Source organism: Canis lupus, chromosome 1 (genome assembly GCF_048164855.1).
Source record: "Canis lupus baileyi chromosome 1, mCanLup2.hap1, whole genome shotgun sequence".
Classification (NCBI taxonomy): Eukaryota; Metazoa; Chordata; class Mammalia; order Carnivora; family Canidae; genus Canis; species Canis lupus.
This window is the reverse complement of record NC_132838.1, coordinates 77,251,921-77,270,094: the sequence shown is the minus strand read 5'-3', so window position 1 is coordinate 77,270,094 and position 18,174 is coordinate 77,251,921. Positions and strand designations below refer to the sequence as shown.

Below are 18,174 nucleotides of genomic sequence, written 5' to 3'. Positions count from 1 at the left end.
ATGGATGTAAAAATTCTCAACAAGATACTAGCCAATAGGATCCAACAGCATATTCAGAAGATTATTCACCATGACCAAGTGGGATTTATCCCTGGGATGCAAGGCTGGTTCAACACTCATAAAGCAATCAATGTGACAGATCACATCAACATGAGAAAAAACAAGAACCATATGATCCTCTCAATAGATGCAGAAAAAGCACTTGACTAAATACAGCACCCATTCCTGATCAAAACTCTTCAGAGTGTAGGGATAGAGGAAACATTCCTCAGCATCTTAAAAGCCATCTGCAAAAAGCCCACAGCAAATACCATTCTCAATGGGGAAACACTGGGAGCCTTTCCCCTAAGATCAGGAACACGACAGGGATGTCCACTCTCACCACTGCTATTCAACATAGTACTGGAAGTCCTAGCTTCAGCAATCAGGCAACAAAAAGAAATAAAAGGCATTCAAATTGGCGAAAAAGAAGTCAAACTCTCCCTCTTCGCAGATGACATGATACTGTACATAGAAAACCCAAAAGACTCCACCCCAAGATTGCTAGAACTCATACAGCAATTCGGCAGTGTGGCAGGATACAAAATCAATGCCCAGAAGTCAGTGGCATTTCTATACACTAACAATGAGACTGAAGAAAGAGAAATTAAGGAGTCAATCCCATTTACAACTGCACCCAAAAGCGTAAGATACCTAGGAATAAACCTAACCAAAAAGGTAAAGGATCTATACCCTAAAAACTACAGAACACTTCTGAAAGAAATTGAGGAAGACACAAAGAGATGGAAAAACATTCCATGCTCATGGATTAGAAGAATTAATATTGTGAAAATGTCTGTGCTACCCAGGTGCAATTTACATGTTCAATGCAATCCCTATCAAAATACGATGGCCTTTCTTCAGAGAGTTGGAACAAATAATCTTAAGATTTGTGTGGAACCAGAAAAGACCCAGAATAGCCAGGGTAATACTGAAAAAGAAAACCAGAGCCGGGGGCATCACAATGCCACATTTCAGGTTGTACTACAAAGCTGTGATCATCAAGACAATGTGGTACTGGCCCAAAAACAGACACCTAGATCAATGGAACAGAATAGAGAATCCAGAAATGGGCGCTCAACTCTATGGGCAACTAATATTCAACAAAGCAGGAAAGATGATCCACTGGCAAAAGGACAGTGTCTTCAATAAATGGTGCTGGGAAACTTGGACAGCCACGTGCAGAAGAATGAAACTAATCCTGTTACACCAGACCCAAAGATAAACTCAAAATGGATGAAATATCTAAATGTGAGACAAGAATCCATCCAAATCCTGGAGGAGAACACAGGCAACACCCTTTTTGAACTTAGCCACAGCAACTTCTTGCAAGATACATCTATGAAGGCAAGGAAAACTAAAGCAAAAATGAATTATTGGGACTTCATCAAGATAAAAAGCTTCTGCACAGCAAAAGAAACAGTCAACAAAACTAAGAGACAACCTACAGAATGGGAGAAGATATTTGCAAATGACATATCAGCTAAAGGGCTAATATCCAAGATCTATAAAGAACTTATTAAACTCAACAGCAAAGAAATAAACAATCCAATCATGAAATGGGCAAAAGACATGAACAGAAATCTCACAGAGGAAGACATAGACATGGCCAACAAGCACATGAGAAAATGTTCCGCATTCCTTGCCATCAGGGAAATATAAATCAAAACCACAGTGAGATACCAGTGAGAATGGGGAAAATTAACAAGACAGGAAACAACAAATGTTGGAGAGGATGCAGAGAAAAGGGAACCCTCTTTCTTGTTGGTGGGAATGTGAACTGGTGCAGCCACTCTGGAAAACTGTGTGGAGGTTCCTCAAACAGTTAAAAATAGAGCTACCCTACGACCAAGCAATTGCACTGCTGGGAATTTACCCCAAAGATACAGATGCAGTGAAACGCCGGGACACCTGAACCCTAATGTTTATAGCAGCAATGTCCACGATAGCCAAACTGTGGAAGGAGCCTCGGTGTCCATCGAAAGATGAATAAAGAAGATGTGGTTTATGTATACAATGGAATATTACTCAGCCATTAGAAACAACAAATACCCACCATTTGCTTCAACGTGGATGGAACTGGAGGGTGTTATGCTGATTGAAATAAGTTAATTGGAGAAGGACAAACATTATATGCTTTCATTCATTTGGGGAATATAAAATATAGTGAAAGGGAATAAAGGGGAAAGGAGAGAAAATGAGTGAAAATATCAGTGAGGGTGACAGAACATGAGAGACTCCTAACTCTGGGAAACGAACAAGGGGTGGTGAGAAGGGAGGTGGGAAGGGGGGATGGGGTGACTGGGTGACGGGCACTGAGGGGGGCACTTGACAGGATGAGCACTGGGTGTTATGCTATATGTTGGCAAATCGAACTCCAATAAAAATATATAAAAGAAAGAGAAAATAAGGGGGACAATCCAGTCAAAGCCTGCATATGGTCTGGCATTCATTTCACACCAGAGCTTAATTTAACATCTAGAGCGAAGAGCACTTTAGACCAGTGTTAGCACCACAGACTCACAGAGGTGAGAGTGCTGGCTTGCTCACCTTGGGCAAACCAATTTGTGAAAAATAAGAATTCTAAAACAGGTATTTGGCTATAAATGCTGCTTTTATTTAATTTTTTTTATCCGTGCTCTTTTTATTAAAAAGGTTATTCATTTAAAATGAATAGCCAGCAAATATCCACTGGATAGATCATTGTATTTCTTTATTCTAAACTGAATTGGACTCATTAAATCCTTAGAATCTAGGCAGTTTGGGACATTATTCTCTGTAAGGGTTTAACTGATACCTCTATCTGCGCCTGCTTTTATTGCCCTCTCACATGCATAGCAGGAACTACTTCCATTTGATGTTATAAAAAATAAAAAAAGAACAGAGAAATCAATCCTTCTAGGTTGGAAGTTTATCATCTCACACAAGAGAAATTTTCTACTAGTAGAACCTAAAAGTTTTGAGAGGCCAAGTTAAAATTGAATGATTTGAAATCATAATGACCTTGAAGAACCTTCCCATTCCTCAGATGCAGCTCTGGTATCTCCCTTTTATTCCTTTTTTAAAAAAATATTTTATTTATTTATTCATGAGAGACACACAGAGAGGCAGAGACATAGGCAGAGAGAGAAGCAGGCTCCCTGCAGGGAGCCCCATATGAACCTCAATTACAGGATCCCGGGGTCACAACATGAGCCAAAGGCAGACACTCAACCACTGAGCCACCCAGGTGTCCCCTCCCTCCCATTCCTGCTTTAGTTAGCACTAAAGGCTAACGTCTGTGCATGACATCTGCGGCTTCACACTTTCTCTGAGAGAACTCCCAGTGGCTGCCTATTGCCCTGGATGGCAGCCTTAGCTTCCTAGAATTCGAATAACCAACATTGCCAGACATTTCTTATTCACCATTAACACCAAAAGAATCATGTGCAATATTATTCTAATTTAAAGATAACCAAAATTAGTTTTTAATACATCATGCTTTAAAAAAAAAATGGTAACAACGGCTATCCTGGGACACCGAAGAAACAGACATGGATTTCCAGACCTACCTATTTGTTTACAGAATGGTTTTAGCTGTCTTTGTGCCCTGGACTCCATTGACAGACTGGTGAAGCCTATGAATGTGTGTCAGAATAATGGTTGTAAATGAATAAAATACAATATATACGATTGCAAAGGAAGCCAATTATATTGAAAAAGTTATCAAAATTTTTAAAATTTGTGATATAGTACAATTTTTCTTCTTATTAATACAGTATATAATATGATCTAGCCCCTGGCCCATTAACTACTATAATAATTTTGAAGTAGTGACAGAGACATAAACTACATTTTGAGATTCTGCAGCAACTTTAATGTAAAATGAAAATAAGTGTGTTGTCTGCTGGTGATCAAGTCACAGGTATTACCTCTACTAGATGATTAGTTGCCAGTAGTCATAGTAGAAGGAGATACAAAATTTCTGCAAGGTAGAAGTGAAATAGATATGTAATCTTTTTTCCAAGTTAATGAGCCCTTTGGATTTTCCCCAAGGGCTAAGCCTAAGCTGAGACTTTACCTATCCTTTTGTTAAGGATAGACTGGGAAAGGAAAAGTGGCAGGGGGGCAGGGAGGACACAGGGAAAAGAAAAGAAGACCAAGAGAAAGAAAGAGATTGAGAGACTACAATTCAGACTGGAATCATGCCCACAATCTGAATGAAAGTGTAGTGTGTGTGTTGGCAGTAACAATGAAGAAACAAAATGCAGGAGCAAAAACAAAACGAGAGCTTGGAATGAGAAAGTTAGCTTCATTTCCCAGGCGCCACAGATGGGGGTTACAAGGTGTCCTGATCCAGGGGTATCACGGCTTTTACAGGCCATCCTTTGTCTATAAAAGCCCTGAAACCAGATACCAGCAGCAAGGATGTGAGAATCCTGGCAAGTCTACCAAAATGCACACCCCAGAATCTGCCATAGCCATGACTCATAAAAAATTTAGATATGATTTCCTTATTTTTTGTGCATTCCAACAAGAATCCACCCTGCTTGTGATGGAAAGTATCTCTCACAATATTCCCTGGATGTGTTCATATTTGCTCCTACATATGATCTGAAACTCAAGGGATGGAGTGCCTACTCCCACAGAGGATTTTTCATAAAAACTAACAGAATTATTACTGACACTTCCACTTCTACTCTGTAATTTATATAAAGACCATGTTTTCATTATGAAGCATCTCAGCAATTCTGAAACTCTTTAAAAATAATGACAGCCTCAATATAATGTTTTTGTTCCATATTATTTTGTTCTTTTAAGTCCATTCTCTAGTATTTGTCAGTCACTCTTTCAGCAAAGAGTATGTTGCACAATTATGGCTCTTCAGAGAAAATAGTTCAAATAGATGGATTTTATTCCCATACAGGTTGGTTATCTTCAAACAAAAACAAAGAGACAAAATCTAGTAATGTTCTATGTCACAGACTATATACTCTTAACTCTTGTTGGATGACTTTCAAATATTGCCTTTGCAGGCAAGACAGCTCTGTGATAAAATCAATAAAAATTCATCACTAGTGTGGGGATGAATTTTAAGTATGTTGATTTAAAGTCAATTAAAATTTAACAGCTAGTGCTTTAAATTCAAATATTTTGTTATTACTCTGGAGTATTTATTTCAAAGAGAAGAGGCACCCTCTTCTTATTTAAGCCAACAATTCACGTAAGAGTGAGTTATGAAGTGGAAGATTGTTCCTTATTTTTTAAATATGTGGATCCTCCTTAGGCCAGGCTTAGCTTTCCTGCCAGAATGCCATTCAGTTTTCTAAGGGCTCATATCACTTGGAGAAGATTTTCAAGGACCATTCTGGATTGCTTCTGGACCAGCTCCAGTATAGATACATGAATGCCAAGAGATTCCACACACTCTGATTCAATTATTGGCATTGATATGGAAGGTTATAGCATTAACCCTCTCTGAACCATAGAAATTAAACATCTAAGTGTGTACAGCCTGAACTATAGGATTTTAAATAATGGTACCTTTAAATATCATCATGCCAAATAATCATTTTGTGCACTGCATATCTGGACATCTCCAGAATCTATGAAGACATCTTTTTTGACTAGCCTGCCTTTTTACTTAGAAACAGCTCTAGTGATAATTGCCTAAAGCAACATTCACAGAGTGTGCTTCGTGGAACCAACATTGAAGAGATTCCATGGAGGAAAGAGGGTTATGTGGTAGAATATATTCTCCAAAGATGGTAGCAACAATATCTCCTCCTTGTCTACATGCTCTTATGGAACTCTGCCACTTTCTTATCAAGATATAGAATTGAATTTCCCTGCTTTTGTGGTCTTGTAAGTAACCCTGTTACTTACATGTAACAGAAAGCAGTGGAAGTAATGCTGTATGATGTCCAAGGTTATAAATCACTGTAGCTTTCACCTGTGGATTGAAACTCTGAGCTACCATGAAACAGTCCTACTATCTTGACGCAGCCATGCTGTGAGGAAGCCCAATCTAGCCCCCAAGGAGATACTCCAAGGGGACGTAAAGAGAGAAAGATGCCCTGCCACCTGCTATTTAGCACCAGCCACCACCTGACTACACTGCATGAAAGACCCCAAATCAGAACCATCCAGGTGTGACTCCTTCCCAAATTCCTGATCCACAGAAACTAAGTGATAACAAAATATTTATTGTTTTAAGTGTCTAAGTTTTGGGAAAACTTGTTTCATAGTAATAGGAAAAAGTTCCATCACAAAATGTGGTCAAAGCTGGGTTAAACAAAACTCTATACGTTTATATTTTCCCTGCAGAATTTCTCAGAGCCTTCATATGCTAAGAAGCATGTGCATCTCCAAAACTAGCATTTAGTGAGCAGAACTTCCTAATTTATTTCCCCCAAGCAACCATTTTTATAGCTCTACTCAAGGGATAGCTTTGGGAAACACTGGGCTAAAATGATACTCTCTTCTCATGTGTAGGTTTCCCTTTTCCCCAGAGATCTGAACCACAGATAATGAGTTTACTTCACTGTGATAATAAATCGAAGAACAAATGGTTATTGGCCATTCCAGAAAGAGTCACTTCTTGGTAAGTCCTGTGTGTGATGTAAACTCATTCCAACAGTATCATAGAGCAAACAGTATAAACTCTGAATGTCACTCACTATTTGCTGTGCCAATAATAGCTCCAGGATGTGCTGTTCTTCCAACGAATTCGACAAACATTTTGATGCACTGAAATTCTCATAACCTTCTGGCTCTTCTCACTATCTCACTTTCAAACTGAAAAGCTCTAAAAAGTTGGTTAGAGAAAGAGAGAAAGCAAAAGAGGGATTTTGTGCCTAATGTATTTGAGAAGGATGAAGGAATATTGCAGGAAATTCTAGTTTCTATTATCTGTTCCCCACATTGTTTTAAGACAGAGCGCTTCTCCTGTCCAGAAGATTGTAACAGGCCAGGAATGAGGATTAAACTGCTAGAGATTGTTGGGAAACTTTTGCCCATTTTGTAAGTGTTAATACATGAGAGAGAGACAATGTTGAAAAAGTTAGAAAAAGTTCATTTTTCTAGTCAAATATATGAAATGGGAATTAAGGTAAAGGGATAAAGCCTTAGTAAATATATAACAAGGGAGTATCGCTTTCTGATTTGATAAAAGAAAAAGTTACTCATATGATTCCTCATTAGTCACTATATGACTATCAGTGTATGACATCAAATATTCTAACCCATGACTCAGTTTCTCCGTGAGTAAATTGCCACGCCATTTTTAAGCCTTTTTACGTAAGGAACTCTAAATAGAGTCAAAGTCATAGCTGGGACAAAGATGAAGCCAATAAGGCATGCCCTTTGGATGTAAAAGTTAAAGGGATGCCCCAAATCTCAGTTATCAAGATATATAATATTTAGTGCAATAGTTTTTTAAATCAAAATTAATGCAAACAAAATCATAATGAACAAAATGTCAAAATTTTCAATAAAGCAGGATCAGTATTACTGATTTTTCCTTTTCCTCGAGTTCCAATATGGCAAAGTACCATGCTATTACCAAGCCTTCCAAGGAAGATAAATTGAACGCCGCCAATTCATCACACATGGTAATTACTGCAGACAAGTAATCAATACTTACATTGTTTTGGGTTCCCCCTGCAACTCAGAAACACTATTTTACATACAGATCGTTTTATTTATTTAAGCAAATTACTTCAGGACTCTTCACTAGTCAAAATTCTGATAGCCAGCTTTAGTAGATATAGATACAGAAGTGGATATAGAGATGGACATATAGATACAGATATAAAAATTCAACTCTGTATTCCTAATGTACTGAAATGGATTTTTTCATCACATATGGCTTTCTCATCCCTCTTCACCCCTTCCTATTCACCCCCTGATTAGCTAAGGTGGCTTTACTGTACTTTCACAGGTAACTGTAACAGAGAACACACAAGATAGGAACTCAACAACTTACACAGAGAAATCCTGTGAAGAACATAGAGTTTGCACCTCTCCAAGTGGGAAGAAATCTATCATTTTGGTCAAACTGATTAGGAGCAGATTCTTTTTTCCAATAAAGAGTTCTTGCCTCTTTCATCTCGAGATATATATATATATATATATATATATATATATAGAGAGAGAGAGAGAGAGAGAGAGAGAGAGGTCTTTGTTAAATTTAAAGACAAAGATGTACCCAAATGGATTAAAAGCCCATTTCAAATGCCTGTGGCCCACAGATTGGCAATTAAAGATTATTTTTAAAATAACTTTTTTCTTTTTTTTTAATTTATTTTTTATTGGTGTTCAATTTACTAACATACAGAATAACCCCCAGTGCCCGTCACCCATTCACCCCCGCCCCCCGCCCTCCTCCCCTTCTACCACCCCTAGTTCGTTTCCCAGAGTTAGCAGTCTTTACGTTCTGTCTCCCTTTCTGATATTTCCCACACATTTCTTCTCCCTTCCCTTATATTCCCTTTCACTATTATTTATATTCCCCAAATGAATGAGAACATATAATGTTTGTCCTTCTCCGACTGACTTACTTCACTCAGCATAATACCCTCCAGTTCCATCCACGTTGAAACAAATGGTGGGTATTTGTCATTTCTAATAGCTGAGTAATATTCCATTGTATACATAAACCACATCTTCTTTATCTATTCATCTTTCGTTGGACACCGAGGCTCCTTCCACAGTTTGGCTATCGTGGCCATTGCTGCTATAAACATCGGGGTGCAGGTGTCCCGGCGTTCCATTGCATCTGAATCTTGGGGGTAAATCCCCAACAGTGCAATTGCTGGGTCGTAGGGCAGGTCTATTTTTAACTCTTTGAGGAACCTCCACACAGTTTTCCAGAGTGGCTGCACCAGTTCACATTCCCACCAACAGTGTATGAGGGTTCCCTTTTCTCCGCATCCTCTCCAACATTTGTTGTTTCCTGCCTTGTTAATTTTCCCCATTCTCACTGGTGTGAGGTGGTATCTCATTGTGGTTTTGATTTGTATTTCCCTGATGGCAAGTGATGCGGAGCAATTTCTCATATGCATGTTGGCCATGTCTATGTCTTCCTCTGTGAGATTTCTCTTCATGTCTTTTGCCCATTTCATGATGGGATTGTTTGTTTCTTTGGTGTTGAGTTTAATAAGTTCTTTATCTGGAAACTAGCCCTTTATCTGATATGTCATTTGCAAATATCTTCTCCCATTCTGTAGGTTGTCTTTGAGTTTTGTTGATTGTATCCTTTGCTGTGCAAAAGCTTCTTATCTTGATGAAGTCCCAATAGTTCATTTTTGCTAAAATAACTTTTTTCTTATTATTAAAATAGCATATGCACATTATAGAAGACTAAGTAAATGAAAGGAAAAAAGTAAAAGCCACCTGCAGTGGGATTGTAAAATACTGTAACTGCTTTGAAAAACAATTTGCCGGTCCTCAAAATGTCTAACATATAGTTATCATGTGACCCAGCAATTACTCTCTGAGGTATGTAGTCAAGAGAATTGAAAATAAATATATGTCCTCACACAAACCTGTACATGAATGCTCATAGCAGCATTGTTCATAGTAGCAAAAAAAAAAAAAAAAAGTGGAAACAACTCAAAATGTCCATGGAAAAACAAAAAGTGATATATCAATAAAATGAAATTATTCAGCCATAAAACAAGAATGAAGCAATGATGCATGCTGTAATGTAGATGAACATTGAAAACATGCTAAGTGAAAAAAGCCAGATACAAAAGACACCTATAATTCCATTTATAGGAAATATCCTAAGTAGTGAAATTCATAGACACAGAAAGGAGATGAGTATTGCCAGAGGCTGGAGGAGAAGAAATGAGGATTGATTGCTCATGGGTACAAGATTTCTTTGGGGGGTAATGAAAGCATTCTAAAATTACATAGCAGTGATGATTGTACAACTCAGTAAATATACTAAAAACCACTGAATTATATGCTTTGAAAGTGGAAATTTTATGGTTTGTAAATCCTATCTCAATAAACCAGTTATTCCTTTAAAAGCCAAATGTAGGTCTAAGACATAAAAATAAGTACAATTAATATTTTCAGTGTTGCAAATTATGTCCTGATGAGTAACTACCAGTCAATTCACTCCAAAATAATTCCGTCTATCATTGGTGCAGACACAGCCCAAATGCTTCTAAGCCTTGTTCTCTATAGGCAGGAAACATCACCTGCTTCAGATTTCACAGACATGGTAAGGTAAGCAATGATTCAAGAATATTCCTTCCAAGCTTCCCCTCAGCACTTAGTTGAAACTGCATGCCCTATACCTTGCTCATTAGTGAGTAAGTCAATACTCAGTGGAGAGTCTATTGGTCAATAGGTAATTATTAGTTTCTCCAAGATACCAACAGCTTCACTAGGTCCCTGAGAATGTAAATTATATGTATGTTACATAAATAAATAGTAGAGAAATCACCTTATATATTTTAATTAAAGCTATAATATTAAAAATATATAAAAACTATAATAGTAAGACTATGAGTTCATCACCCTCATGAAATTTATTTCTGCATGTATGCATATTGACTTCTATGTACTAACAGAATTTTTTATAGTCAATCATACTATAATAGTACTATGCCTCCTGTTTTTACTTAAACAGTCACCATGCATCTTTGGAATTAATATTATTTTCATGGTTTCTTAACATACATACCCTTGTGCAAAGTGAAATGCATAACCATATCTCTAACATTAATTATGGCAAAGTTAGACTGAACACCTTTAATATAGAAATATATACAAATATGGAAATTCTAAATAGTTATATCTATTTAATATGCACATATGACTTTTTTGACCTTGGCTACTTCATTAAGGTAAATTTCTGCATGGTGGATGATTAGCTTTTGTTACAAATTATCATATTTCCTTCCAAAAGGTAACCAACTTATAAAGCTATTATAAGGAATATGTACTGATTCTACTATAACGTTGCTTATATTATATGGTATAATTTTTAAAAACATTTCAGTTGGCCTATTTTAGTTGTCCAGAGTTATTTATTTCATGTGTTTATTCCTGGAATGATGAGCCCTGGCGTTCTATTTGTTCCCCCTTGATCAATTATTCATTCAATATTTAATACATATGTATTAGGTGTATAATATAAGGAAAAGTCCCTTTCCTGACAGAGTTTACAGTCTAGTGAAATGCATTCATATCTTCTTTATTTAACCTTTGAAGTTTGGATGTCTTCTTTATAAATATGAATTTTAAAAAATATTGTATGTATCAGCAACTTTGAGGGATTTTTTAATGGTGTAGAAATTTTAAACAATGTTGAAGCTATCAATCATCCCTTTACAATTCATTTTATTTCTTCAAAAATGAAGTTGCTCTCCTTCTGTATATTGAATAAAGGTTCTAGTCTTTGTCAATTTTTATTATAAATTGATGTGATTTTTATGTTTTTATTCCATATGAATTGATTTTGAAACATGATAAAGCAAAGATTCACCTTACTTTTACTGAAACATTATCACATTTCTATAATACCCTCTATTAAACAACCCTTCCTTAACCTTTTTAAACACACACATGGTTTGGCATATGTATATTACCATATCGCCTCATGTCTATACTCTCTAGTCTGTTGTAATCATTGATATTCCCATTTTCACTGTAGCAAAATACTGTCTGGGGAATTGTTGGTTTATGAACTAAACCTAATAGTACCTGTGATAAAAGAACATACTCCCTGGATGCAAAATGAATAAGTAAAATTAAGTATATAATGAAGATAAGCATAAAAACAGAGCGAGTTGGAGTAGGGAGTTAGGTGTGGTGAAATACTTGTATTAAAAAGTTAGGGGAAAATGTTACTGTGAGGTCTGTCTTAAAGTGACATTTCCCATAACAGTGGGACACCATTCTGTAGACAGAACACAGGACAATGGTGAACGTGGAGAAGGATTAAAGAGCTAGAGGCAGCAAGACAGTAACAGACAGGCTCACGCTGGGAAGAAGAAAAACCGAGTGGTCCAGATAGATATTGAAAAGCTTACTGAAGTCAGAAGCTAGATCAGCTGGGGCAGGGGGCCAGTGCATGTCACTGTATTCGAATGATATGGAAAGGCATGAAAAGATTATTTAAGCACAGTTTGGAGCCAGGCAGAGTTTGAAGGCTGGAAATTCAGTAGGCAACAGTGGAGCAGCCACAAGGGATTTTTATGTATGAAGAGACTAAAAAAGAATGCATGTCGAGCAGTAAAATGCTAAGAGGCAGGAAGGGAGGCCAAAGGCAGGGCCAGATGGATGCAGGTTAAACTGGCAACACACTGTTACATTTCTAAGAGAGAAAGATAAAAGACACTTAAAAGACTGACTTGAATATTATCCTCAGAAGGAGCTGACCTACTTTAAGACATAAATGCAATTTAATTTTTAGTGACTTTGCAAAGACCACACAGTATAAGAAATTAACTAACTACAATTTGTCCAAAACTTCAGAACCTGTGTCAGTGGTATTTGTGTTCGTCTGCTTTTCCAAACATCTAAGGCCCTTAAAGCTTTCCCTGGCACATTGTTTTCCTGCCTGCATCTGTTGGCCAAATACTCCCAGCAGGCTAGTTTCAGATAGCACCATCATTGAAAATGCCACCGCTATCTGTCCCTTACATAAGTCTCAAGTTCACATGTTATGCATTACAGCTAAATGCCTTGTGTTCTTAGTGACAGCATTACCCAGAAACTGCCAATCATGAAGATGGTCCTCTAAGGAAAATAGTAATATAAGAAAGTCATTAATGCTGGAGAAGTCTGAAAAATAATGGGACATCAAGCAGGCAGCGGAGGGAAAAGGCAGTCATATCCTGAAAAATTAACTCTGATTTCAGTTTGACACCATAAAAATGCCCAAATGGGGAAAGGACTACAGTGGAATCTATTTTGAAGGTTCTTCTACAACATATCTTCCAGATCAAGGGGAACGGTTCTTGTATTTACACATTAGAACACCAAGAACTCAGTTCTAAAGCAGACTCAACTTGCTTAAACATGGCTCTTTTCCCCATAGCTCCAAATACACTCTGGGCTATTTTACTAGGAAGATTGCATTCCTTTCAAAATTCCCCTGTGGAGCTATGTGACCTCTTGCTCTATCTGTGCCTCTCAAAGGACTATCTGAATTTTTATGACATCAACTGCTGTACAACAAACCCTACTTCAAACTCTTAGAAGCTTTTTTTTTTTTAATAAAAATGTATTAATGGTGTCATAAAAATGATAAGACTTATCTGTGGTTGCCACCTCCTTCCCCCAACAGTCTCTGCCCAGATAAAAAGGCCATTAGTATTTGAACATGAAACGGCACACAATTATTGACAGAGCAATTGCTCGGTGACAGTCTCCATTTTGGGGGCACAGGTCATGGAACACCAGCCCTTGGTGAGTCTGGAAATGGTGACATTGCAGAATTTTCCCTGTTCACGTCTTCCTGAATGGTAATCAAAATACAAGTGATTTGGGTTCTTGGGGCAGCCCGAGTGGCTCAGCGGTTTAGCGCCGCCTTCAGTCCAGGGCCTGATCCTGGAGACCTGGGATTGAGTCCCACGTCGGGCTCCCTGCATGGAGCCTGCTTCTCCCTCTGCCTGTGTCTCTGCCTCTCTCTCTCTGTCTGTGTCTCTCATGAATAAATAAATAAAATCTTAAAAAAAAAAAAAAAAAAAAAAAACAAGTGATTTGGGTTCTAAATCACGAGCATACCAGTTCGTTGAGCACCTTAGTGCTCTGAATGGCAATATTGACATTACCAGGGCACTTGTTAGAAATACAGAATCTACATTTTAACAGGATTCCCAGGGGACTTGCATGTTAAAGTTTTAGAAGCACTGTATATTAAAACTAAAGATTCGCTGGTCTAGCACACAGTCCTCCAAGATATTTCTTTGTATATAAACTAGAGCAGAAAATCTATAAGCTAGAGCAGAAAATATAGAGGATATAAATGGATTTGGGCTAAAAATCCTGAGGGTCATAGAAAAATTCCCTCTTAATGTGAAAATATCTCATTGGTTTAACCAATATTGGGATATTTTTAGCAGGCTGCTAATTTTCTCTTCCTGCTTTAAAATACCAACCAACATGTTGGGGAAATTACAACAGCAGTGGAAACTCAAAATATAAATCAATAATATTAATGATGTTTTTCGATCATTGGGAGGAATTGGTCCTAACTGCAAGGTAGATGAGTCATGCTGAGACATGATGGCCAATGAGATCATATATGAGTTTCTTAAAAGAGCAACACAGCCATAAAAGCTCATCATTACATTAGAGACCTAATTACTGTAAAGCTCTTCCTCTCTAAGGGAATTATTCCCTGGAAATTCTTCAGTCTGTCATTGTTGGATTGACTTTAGAGTCTATAATACCTCTGTAATTCAACTTGGCCATGAGCTCATGAGACCAGCAATAGTGCATCACACCCCATGTTGTCAAGTCATGAGTAAGTGGGAGCATAAAAAGGAAGCAATCTATGTTGGAGACAAAACTTACTCATGTTCTACCTCTAGCAAAGCAAGAGCTACACACTGATTCAAGTTTTTCAGTAGTAAATACATAAACTCATAGTTAGAAAGCCAGGTAAGTGGAACAAGTGACCTGCCTCAATAAAGTAATATTGAGCAAAATAAATGTCTACTGCCTATGCCTCTGTATCTCTCATGAATAAATAAATAAAATCTAAAAAAAAGAATAAATGACATCTAGACATTAAAAACTTGAATGCTAGAGGCTTGTGCAACTGCTTGACCTCCGGCTTACATTCTGGAAGAGAATTCTGACTGTATACCTGGTAGACAGTGAGAGAATTCAAATAGAATATATGAGTCCTATCAGCGGCCAAACATCAGATCCGAATCCATCTTCCCTGTTCAAAGTTCAGAAAAAGAGTATATAACATGTAGTTTTTGAAGATCAAAGAAGGATATTATTGCTCCACACAGGTGGGAAAAAACTGTTCTTTGTAGTACGGAGGAATCAGATAAAAATTTTAGAAAGCCCTGCTATTTTCAAAAACACAGAAGAAAATAACTAACAATTTAAGAAAAAAATGATCAAAAAAGAATTCACTGAGGGACAAAGCTGATATAAAAAGGTAAACAGCAAGGACACATAAGAAATGGAGAGAAAAGAATACAGCAGTAGCTAACTAACGGCTCAGTGGCAGTGCAGAGCAGGGCTGCCCTGCAGAACACAGAATTAGTGTGATGGCGCCAACTACGGAACAGAATCCGTGGGATCAAAGACCAATCAGAAAAGCTCCAGAAGGAAAAAGAGATGAAAACAATTAGATATAAAGAGAATAAGAATCAGAGAGCACAAAGATCCAAATCAGCTGGACAACTGTAAACAATAATCTGCAAAGTATTTATGTTTAAAAAATAGCTGAACTTCAAGGAAGAATAGTGGGAGTCTGAGACATTCTTGCATGCGGCAGCCCTAATCACTCCCCCTGCTTCTTCCAGCTCCGTAGGCTTTGGGGCTCTGCCAAGCAGGGGGCAGGCGGTGCTTCCAAGGAGGGTGGCCCAGTCCCTGTGGAGTAGTGGTGACATCCATGCCCATTGGCATTGTTGATGGAAGTGATTGAATGAAATGGGGTGTGGGGTGGGTAGTAGCTCTACTGCCTGAGGCAAGCACATTCCCTGCTCAGGATTGGTTAGGGCTGGGGAGTAGGAGCAAAGATTAACCGCAAGTGAGCACACAGGAACTTTCTAGGGTCATGTAAGTGTTCTGAAACCAAAAATCGTTGAACTGTACTCTTAGCATGGGTAACTTTTATATGACATTTATTTACCAATAAAACTGGGTTTTTTTTTAAGGTTTTATTTATTTACTCATGACAGACACAGAGAGAGAGGCAGAGACATAGGCAGAGGGAGAAGCAGGCTCCCTGAGGGAAGCCTGATGTGGGACTCAATCCCAGGACTCCGGGATCACACCCTGAGCCAAAGGCACATCCTCAACCACTGAGACACCCAGGTGCTCCCAGTAAAATCATTTTTAAAGACTATTTACAAAAAGGGAGACTTTCTAGAATAAAAGAATGTCTCAGTCAACAGCTCTTATGAGCTCACCATGTACTTCGCAAAAATTAATATTGCTCAGTCTTCAGCTTGTCTTGGCAACAGTTTTATTTTCATGATAAAAACTGTGTAAGTGATATGATCTTATCCACATGGGAAAAGAAAACCAGACAAACAGATTACTTGCAGAAGAAAAAGAACCACTGAAACCCAAGCTGCGCCCATGCGAAAGTTAAATGCCATAATAAAAAGAAGAAATTTTTATACAATTCTAACAGGACAGGTTGAGCTCTCAAAATTATATGCCAAGCTGAGATGTAGCTCTTTGTCAAGGCAAAAGAATTATAATCAGGTGTGCTTACTTGATGTACAAAAGAATTGGTTTATAGTTACTGCGGGTCTCTCTGAATTGCAGACTACATGCATTGCAGATGAAGCTTGATTTGTAAACAAGATTTTTCCCACAGTACCTCATAGAAGCACACCTACTGCAAATCTGGAGCTTCAAGGGATGAGCACTGGTTGTTATAGTATATGTTGGCAAATTCAATTTAAATTTTAAGAAAAATCAGAAAAATCTGGAGCTTCAAGTTAATTGCCTTCAATGACAGGCGAGTAACATAAATAGGGGGAGAAGCCCAGGTGTATTACCACAGTATTCCAGTCACCTTTTTGGAGGGTTAGCACTGATCCTGACACTCAGCTTCTGCATCAGGGAAACTATACGGGGTGCTGTGGACTGTGGCAAACGGGAGAGCGTGCCAGCCAACTGACACTTTTGAAGACAGGAATCCGTATTACTGGATCTTTTCATTTTTAAGAGAAATTAGATATCTACATTTTTATATTTAAAAAATCTTCAGTTTATGCATCTGAAAACAAAGGGTTGTCCAGAATCAGTGGCTAGATGTGGAGGCTACAGAAGTCTCTCTTCAAGTTAAATTCTCCACAGAACACAATTTGAAACAGAACTAGATTATATTTCAAATCCCTATGATTTTACAGGACCCACAGAAGAGTTGGCCGTGGGATGCCTGGGTGGCTCAGCTGTTGGGCATCTGCCTTTGGCTCCCTGCAGGGAGCCTGCTTCTCCCTCTGCCTATGTCTTTGCCTCTCTCACGAATAAATAAAAAAAAAAAGAGTTGGCCGAGTTATGATCTGCCATCTAGCTAGTCAGCATATTTAATGCCAATTTAACTCATTAGGTTAGCTCAATTTAACATGCATTAAGTGACTGCTATGGAGGGACACCGTGCCCAAGTCATGATCCGTGCCTTTATGGATACAGGATCTCGCAGCTGGCAGCCACACGTACTTTTTTCAGGAGAAGGAAGGTAGAACACCACAGAGGCTGCAAAACATCCTGCTTGTGGAGGAGGAAGAGGGGGAAGACTGTCAGGCAAAGGGATTTTCTGCTGTGCCTTATAGGCTGGGCTGAATTTTTCCAAGCAGAGATAGGACTGCTGGTGAGTATCTGGAACAGTATGAAGAAACACACATGGGTAAGAAAGCACACAGCACATGCAGACAAAACAAGACAGCTGGTACACAAAAGGAAGCAGCACCCAGAAATTAGGCATTAACTTATTTACTGAAGAGCAACTGAGTTACACTAATCAGTTACTTTCTTAGAGTACCCTGCACGGAGGGGGAGAAAAACCAGGGCTCCCAGTGGCATGATTGCAAATCCTAGTTTACATGTATAAATCATTTACTCAATTATGTACTTTAAGTTAGAATCACAAGGATAATTTTACCTTAATAATCCAAATCCCCTTAAATTTTATAAACACTTAAAATACAAATATGTACAGATTTTTGTACAAATGGTAATAATATGGATTTTATTCTCAACATTTCTAGCTTTAATTTCTAGGATTATAATCTGTTAACTCATAAAGAAGACAACTTAAATCATTCCAAACAATTCTGAGGCTACTTTCCCAAGCAATTTGGGGGGTTGCCTCCTCAGTTTGCTAAAAATCCCTAACAACCAGAATGATTGGCTGGAGCGTTGACTGAATTCTTATTCAAAATCCAGCTGACACAGAGCCCTAGCTATACCTTTAACAAGGACTATAAAGCT

At 38.0% G+C, this 18,174-nt stretch overlaps 1 protein-coding gene and 1 long non-coding RNA gene across 8 annotated transcripts in view; one reads left to right on the top strand and one right to left on the bottom strand.

Moving 5' to 3' along the window:
* Window positions 1-18,174, bottom strand: part of RASEF (RAS and EF-hand domain containing) — a 209,476-nt gene that overhangs the window by 134,702 nt on the left and 56,600 nt on the right. The gene's annotated exons all lie outside the window — the stretch shown is intronic.
* Window positions 1-18,174, top strand: part of LOC140638899 (uncharacterized) — a 102,569-nt gene that overhangs the window by 57,824 nt on the left and 26,571 nt on the right. For 2 of the 3 annotated variants that reach the window (XR_012035851.1, XR_012035865.1), the window contains exons 3-4: window positions 6,514-6,622; window positions 7,961-8,151. This is a non-coding gene — a long non-coding RNA (uncharacterized lncRNA). Of the gene's footprint in view, window positions 1-6,513; window positions 6,623-7,960; window positions 8,152-18,174 lie in introns of those variants that run through there. The other variant, XR_012035860.1, reaches the window with a different exon arrangement.